At 38.8% G+C, this 8511-nt stretch overlaps 1 pseudogene; it reads right to left on the bottom strand.

Moving 5' to 3' along the window:
* Positions 1-7687: 7687 nt before the first annotated feature.
* On the bottom strand, positions 7688-8099 carry LOC105979410 (annotated as a pseudogene).
* Positions 8100-8511: the final 412 nt, after the last annotated feature.

Below are 8511 nucleotides of genomic sequence, written 5' to 3'. Positions count from 1 at the left end.
AAATCACAGAATATTTCATATATATAATGTAATGGAAAGAGGATCAGAATATTGGTGAGGTATTTAGATTTCAGTTCTGATTCTGTTACCAGATTCTTTACACCATGGGCAACACAGCTATCTTTTGTAAGTAAAATTACTCTTTTGACAAATAAGGGAATTAGACTTCATTGCAGAGATATTTTCAGTCTGATTATATTCCTTACAAAACAAAATGCCATCTTAGCAATAGGATGATCTAAAGTTAGACCTACCTTAGAATAAGGTGCTCTCTCGCTCTCTCTTTCTCTTGTAATCCTATAACTAAGCCTTCGTAAATGAGGTTCAATATCTAGTTTCCACTGAATTACAAATACACTGAAACTCTGATGTCAACCATGGTTGGCTTAAACTTCAGTTATGGATCTTCAGAACATGGAGGATCCTGGCTAACCCTACCTTTCCCTGGAATATTTACTTAATTTGCAGTGGGAAAAAAGCAAAATTCTAACCTTTGAAGGTTTCTTTCAAAGCTCTTTCCTGTATTGACTAGATAGACAGTATAGAGGAAAGTACTACAAGGCCTTTAAAAATGCATTATCATGTCTTTATCTAGACCTCTATAAATGACCTTTGCCTCCCAGCTCTTTCCTCTATTTCCCTTGATCCTCCTCCTGTCCCACTATCATGCTCAGTCCCCACCAGGATTTCATAACTTCCTCTTTGTTACATTCCCCTTGACCATACCCTACCAGGTGTCCCACACTCACCTCCCCACCAATTTGAATAACTTGTTGTTCCCTTGTCCCTAGGTTTCTAACACCTCTTCCCTTCCCCCCACCTCCCTCTCTCCCATGTCCCCCTGGAACTGTCACTCCCTTTGTTTTCTCCTCCGGATTGTTCATTCAGCTTGTCCTATCCAGACAGACCTGTGGAGGCAACAACATGCACAAAAACAAGACAGAGCTAAACCAAACAACAGAGCAAAACAGCAACAACATAAAGCCACTGACAAAGAAAAAATTAAAATATACCAAGAAAGAAAAGCTTGTAGTTAATTCAAGGAGGTCTAGATAAAGACATGTACATATGCAAATATATTTATATGAGGATGGGGAAATAGATCTATGAGCCTATATTTATAGGTTTAGTATTAAGGTAGCAGAAGAACATTGGGACTCCACTCAAGTACTCCCTCAATGCAAGAATACTTTCTTCTAGTAAATTGGCATTCTATGATGCTCACCTTCCCGGCACAGCTGCTGAAGACAAAGCGGGTGAATAAGCAAATGTGGTGAACAAAGCTGGGGTCTTAAAAGCTTGAAGGTAAACAAGCGGCCATCTAGCTCAGAAGCAACAAAGCCCACATGGAACAACATATCAGCCTGTGTGATCACGAGGTGTCAAACGGATCACTGAAGACAAATGTGTGCATAAGCAAAGGTGGCGAAGAAAGCTGATGGTGCCCGGCTATCAAAAAGTATAGCATCTGGGGTCTTAAAGGCTTGAAGGTAATCAAGCGGCCATCAAGCTCAGAAGCAACAAAGCCCACGTGGAAGAAGCACACCAGCCTATGCAACCACGAGGTGTCGAAGGGATCAGGTATAAGGCATCATCAGAACAAGAAATCTTACCATAGTGAATGATGGGGGGAGTGCAGAGTGGAGACCCAAAGCCCATTAGTAGGCCACTGGAGATCCCCTTGCTGAGGGGTCTCAGCGAGGAGATGAGCCAGTCAGGGTGCAATGTAACAACGATAAAAAATGCAACTTTCCTCTAGTTCCTAAATGTTTCCTCCCTGCTCCCACTACCATGACTCAAATTCGACCTTGCAAGTCTGGCTAGACCAGAGGATGTACACTGGTACAGACAGGAACTGAAAATACAGGGAATCCAGGGGGGATGAGCCCTACAGGACCAGTGGTGTGAGTGGCGAAACAGGGAGGGTAGAGGGAGAGTGGGTAGGAAAGAGGGAACTGATTACAAGGAACTATATGTGACCTCCTCCCTGGGGGACAGACAACAGAAAAGTGGGTGAAGGGAGACGTCGGACATGGCAAATATATGACAAAATACCAATTTATAAACTATCAAGGGCTCATAAGGGAGGGGGGAGCGGGTAGGGAGGGGGAAAATGAGGACCTAATGCCGGGTGTTTAAGTGAAGAGGAAATGTTTTGAGAATGATGAGGGCAATGAATGTACAACTGCGCTTTACACAATTGATGCATGTATGGATTGTGATAAGAGTTATATGAGCCCCTAATAAAATGATTTTAAAAGAAAACTATGAACCAAAAAAACACACAAAAAAACAAAGTAGAAGCATTATTAGCTTCTATATAGACTTTCGAACTATATAGACTTTAAAACATGTTTAAAGGTCCTTTAATCACTGATCTTTTAATTGGTAATACATTTAAATCTCAATTTGGTAATACGTTTAGATCTCCAAATTTGGGGAATGAGTACCTAGATTTAGAGACTTAGGACCACAGTTTCAGGGAACATGGAGATTAATTGATATAACACAATCAACAGAGATAATGTTATACACCTATTTTGGTGAGCAGGAACTAAGATATGCTTATGCATCTATTGCCCTCATTCCAACCATGTCAAAGAAGAATAAATAATATCAGAGATTTAAGTAAAAACTATTCTAAAGGACTCATGGACCCCATGAACCACAGACTTCAATCACCACTACAGTACTGGAAGAACGCCGCAGTGCCCTGCTATCAATACCAATAGCACTGCTCAGGAGCACAATACAAGGTCCCAGGGAGAAGGAGAAAAAAATGTAGAAAAAAATGCAACATCACATGCAAAAAAGAGAAAAAAACATCAAGTTTACTAATCTGGCAGAGATTTGTGGAAATCTAGATATTGTTATCCTTTGACATCCTTCAAGCCTAGAAATGAATTTGCCCTTCAGAATCAACTTTCAACCAAACAATAGACAGGAGCAAGACCTAGCCAATCCCTCCCATAATCATACTACAAGCACAGTTAACAGAGAACAATACACACAATACATTCTCTCTCACAAGGACCTGGAGATGGGTGATGAATGCCTGAAAACACACAAACCTACAATCGTCAATTAAATACAACAGCACCCTGATGTCTCAGAGATAATATACAATCTCAGTTCACACGAAACCATAAGAAAGAGGCTGAAGTAATTGACCAAATTACAAAGGCAGACATTTCTGAGAAAGAAATGGCATTGGAACTACCTGATGAGGAATTCAAAGAAATGTTTTTTAGATACATTCAGTGGACTGAGATAAATATCAAGAAAGATAGGGGGACAGTGTGTGGCGGGGGGAGTGGAAGAGAGGGGGAACCAATCACAAAGCTGGATATAAAACCCATCTCCCTTGAGGGGAACTAAATAGAAATGTGGGTGAAGAGAGACAGCGAACAGTATACAATAAAAATAACAATATGAACATATAATTGATCAAGGATTCAGGAAGGTGGCAAGGTGGGGGAGGGAGGGGAAAAACGATGAGCAGATACCAAGGGCTCAAGTGGAAGAAAATGTTTTGAAAATGATGATGGCAGCATATGCACAAGTGTGCTCGAGATAATTGAATTATGGATTGTTTTAAGATATGTAAGAGCCCCCGATAAAAAGATTAATAATAATAATAAAATCAAGAAAGATGCAGACAAAATCAAAGAAAAGGCAGAAAAAACTTTAGAATCATTCAGGAAAACACTACAAGAACAACCTGATAAAGTAAAGGTTAAAATTAGAAAACAGAAAATCAGTAAACAGAAGTGTAGGTGATTAATAATATATTTTTTCTTTTTATATATACATTTTAATCATTTTATTGGGGACTCATACGGCTCTTATCACAATCCATCCATATGTCAATTGTATAAAGCACATTTGTACATTCTTTACCCTCATCATTCTCAAAACATTTGCTCTCCATGTAAGCCCCTGGCATCGGCTCCTCATTTTCCCCCCTCCCTCCCTGCTCCCCCTTCCCTCATGAACCCTTGATAATTTATAAATTATTATTTTGTCTTATCTTATACTGTCCAACATCTCCCTTCACCCACTTTTCTGTTGTCCATCCCCCAGAGATCCTTATAATCGGTTCCCCCTCAACCCCCTCCCTCCCTCCACCCTCTCAGTATCGCCACTCTCACCACTGATCCTGAAGGGATCATCCGCCCTGGATTCCCTGTGTCTCCAGTTCCTATCTGTACCAGTGTACATCCTCTGGTCTAGCCAGATTTGTAAGGTAGAATTGGGATCATTATAGTGGTTGAGGAGGAAGCATTTAGGAACTAGAGGAAAGTTGTATTTTTCATCATTGCTACATTGCACCCTTCTATAAGGGGATGTCCAGTTGTCTAAAGATGAGTTTTGGGTCCCCACTCCACATTCCCCTCATTCACTATGATAAGATTTTTTGCATTGATGATGTCTGTTATCTGATCCCTTCGACACCTCGTGATCACACAGGCTGGTGTGCTTCTTCCATGTGGGCTTGTTCCTTCTCAGCTAGATGGCTGCTTGTTTACCTTCAACCCTTTAAGACCCCAGATATTATATCTTTTGATAGGCAGGCTCCATCAGCTTTCTTCACCACGTTAGCTTATGCACCTGCTTTGTCTTCAGCGATTGTGTCTGGAAGGTGAGCATCATGGAATGCCTGTTTAATAGAACAAAGTATTCTTGCGTTGAGGGAGTACTTGAGTGGAGGCCCAATGTCCATCTGCTACCTTAATACTAAACTATAAATATATGCACATAAATCTATTTTCCCATCCTCACATGTAAATATATTTACATATGTAAAGGCATTTATTTAGACCTCTATAAATGCCCTTTGCCTCCTAGATCTTTTCTTTATTTCCTTTTACTTTCCTCTTGTCGTACTATCCTGCTCAGTCTTCATTTGGGTTACAGTAATTCCTCTCGGATTCATTACCCTTGATCACGCCATACCAAGCCTCCTACACCCTTCTCACCGCTGATTTGGATCACTTGTTGTTTTCTTGTCCCTGGGTTTGTTAACATCACTTCCTATCCCTCCACCTCCCCCTCTCCCATGTCCCCCTGGAACTGTGGGTCCCATTGTTTTCCCCTCCAGATTGTTCATCCAGCCTATCTTATTTAGACTGACCTCTGGAGATAAAAACATGTATGAAAACAAGACATAGCAAAACCAAGCAACAAAACAAAGCAACAACAAAAAGCCAATTACAAAAAAAAAACAAAAACACAACAACAAAAAGAAAAGTTTGTACTTAGTTCAAGAACTGTTTGTTGGCCTTCAGGAGTGTTTTTTGGTTGAGTCTGATGAGGTGTCAAGACCTGGCCCCAAAGTCTATTTTTGGTATTCCCTGGAATACTAATTTTTTTAATGGATAATACATTGAAAAGGCAAAGAAGTAGTAGTTAATGAATAAAAGATGGAATTAATGAGCATGAAGAAAAATTTCTCAATATTAGTCTTTTAGAGGAGCAGTCAGAAAAATCTGAAGAAATATTAAGAATTATGTGAGATACTATTAAGATAAATTTTTTATTAAATTTCCAGAACAAATGGAGTTGGTGAAAACATCAGAAAATTTTCCTATAGTTATTGGAAGAAAACTTCCGTAGCATCATTAGAGATATGATATACATATAAGAAGCTGAACCAATCCCAAATAGGATAGACCCCAAAGAAAATCCCCAAGAATACCATAATCAAACTGGAAAACCAAAGAAAAGGAAAGGAGCCTGTATACTTTTGTGTTTTTAACCTTGCCATCTTAGCGTGATTTTGTTTGTTAATTTTTTCTGTTGGGTCTCCGAGCTGCAAAGCACAGTAGGAATGGATGCATAATGATAATAACTGATACAAGGGAATTCAGAGGTGAGGGTTAGGAGATAGGGAGGAAAAGGGTATTTGAGGAGTAAATAATTAAGACAGAAGTGGGGAGGGAGCTCTAAAATGGATTGTGATTGCATAACTCATCTTAAAGGCTCTAACATTTAAGTGGGGATGATTGCACTTAAATTTCTCCTTTATATGAGTGAAATATTGAACTATTGATACATAAATTACTTGCAACATAATTACTTTATACATAATTATGATACATAAATTACTTGCCAATTAAAAGTTACCTACAAAGGAGAACCATTAAGACTAAGCTCTGATTTATCAGTAAAAACCTTGCTGGCAAGAAGGCAACATGATAACATGTATAAAATTCTTTTAAAAATGCCAACTAAGAAGAATCATACATCCAGCAAATTTGTCCTTAAATATAGCTGTGAAATTAGGTCATTTGAATATAATCAGAACTTAAAGGAATTTTCAAAAATCCCATTAACTTCCCATCCCAAATACCTAAATGAATTTTTTGTTTTGTTTTTTACATTAACGGTCTTTTATTTGTGAAAAAAAGAGAAGAAGCTAGTATTTACAACTTGGAATGGACATAAAAGGTTATTACTGGAACAGCAATGTGATGGTTGTGCTGAAGTCCACAGCCACAGCCTACTCCGCCTGCTCCAAGCTGTTGGTCAGAAAACGTTTGTTTTGTTTTTTTAAACAGAGAGTCTAAAATAGCTCCTTTAGTAAAGGTCTTATGATAAACCTGACTTCAATGGTTAAAACCTTGTCAGTTGATGCCCTTTCTGATACACATTGAGCCTGATCTGGTTTTCAACATTTTCTGTGCTCTGTTTTTTGTTCATATTGAGTATTATCTTAGATATATTTTGTCACTGGGGGTGATGCTCGTGAATTTCTGCTATGTGTTTTTTCTGTTTTTCAGTGTATGAAACCCTGTATTGATGAGCCTATAGAGACAGCAAGTAGATTAAGGGTTTCTAAGGGGATAAAGGGAGCTGATATTAAGAAGTTCAAAAAGGAAGAGAATGTTTTCAAACAAATTGTGGTACAATTTTACAATACAGCTCAATGTTATTAAATTAGGGAATGATATGATATCTGTTTTAGCTCCCAATGAAATGGGGGTTTGGGGGAGAAAAAGGTAATAAAACAACTGGTGTGGAAAGTAACAACTTAGCACTCATGTCACTCTAGCACAGTACAGCATAGGCAGGCAAGCATGACCTCATGCTGCCAAGTGTATCACCACCAACATGGTGCAGGAGTATGTAAAAGGACCATACTAGCATTGGAGTAAGTCTTAACAGGCTACTTCTCCTTCACCCCTTTCAAATGTGGTTGTTTTCAGTAAACCAGCTACAGCAATTTAGGTTAACATATTGAACTAGTACCCATTTGGACAGGTTTTAGAATTTTGCTTTGTTTTTCCCCCTTCCAGTTTTCATTTTTAAAACAAATGCCTGGCTACTCAATTGTCCAGCCACATCCATAGAAAACTGGTCAGCCTAGACAGGGTGTTAGTCATTAGTAAATGGATCTTGGAGTCCTTTAAGTGCTTTCTTATCAGCAATGCTCTTACAAGTATTGGTATTATAAAACCGATGTAAAACTTGATCTTTAGGGGGCAGAACCACCAACATGTAGATTGTGTGTGTGTGTGTGTGTGTGTGTGTGTGTGTGTGTCTTTGCTGTAGGTGAACAGAAAATACTTTGGATATTCAGTTTTGCTATATAAAAACAAGTTAAATGAAAATTTTCTGCAAGAGGTAAATAAAATATTAAATTTGATTTCTGGTGGGGAATGGGGAAGGAGCTCAATGCAGGCCATCATCTTGCTGTCTTCATGTGTAAGAATTTTTCACAGTTGACTTGTCCATCGCCGTCTGTTCACATCATAAATTTCTTCATCTGTTAGTGTTTCTCCTAAATTTCTTGGCTGCACTGATGTAGTTATTGCCATCCTTGTCAAAGACTCAGGACGTTTCCCATATTTCGTCTTCGCTGTCTGTGTCTTTCATTTTTCTAGGCATCATATTAAAAAATTCTAGGAAGTCAATGCTGCCATTACCATTAAGATTTTATTGATAATATCCTGTAAATCAGTCTATTTTGGGTTCTGACCCAGTAACCTCATGATAGTTCCAAGTTCCTTTGTGATGGTATCATTGCCGTCTTTATGGAACAGAGAGAAAGCTTCTTTGAATCCAGCTATCTCTTTTGCGGTCAGCTGATAAGTCATGGTGCCAGCAGAAAGATGAAGTGCAGGAGTAGCAAGAGGACTGCACAAGCACTGGGGTGGTAATTACAGGATGTCCCTGCTGCTGCTGTAAAAGCAGAGGGTGCATTGTGTGCTGTGCCCTCGCCTCCTGTGCTGCAGCCTATTGTTAATAAAGGCCTTCTGTCGGAGAAAATCCCAACACTATGGTTTAAAAGAGAATTCTTTAAAAAGAGAGACAGCAATAGTACAAAACCATCAGAAATTAACATGTGCCAACATCATCCAGAAGTAACTCAGATATAGCAGTATGGAAAATAAAACAAACATACACAACTGAAAATAGAGAATTAGCGATATCAGTTTGTAATGAGCCTTATTAAAAAGTAAAGACGTAACTATAGTAACAGAACATCCAAATAAAGATGAAGTCAAG

This window comes from Echinops telfairi, unplaced genomic scaffold (genome assembly GCF_000313985.2).
Source record: "Echinops telfairi isolate 266 unplaced genomic scaffold, ASM31398v2 ScPeMD7_44;HRSCAF=162, whole genome shotgun sequence".
Classification (NCBI taxonomy): domain Eukaryota; kingdom Metazoa; phylum Chordata; class Mammalia; order Afrosoricida; family Tenrecidae; genus Echinops; species Echinops telfairi.
This window is presented reverse-complemented; position numbering and strand designations above follow the sequence as displayed.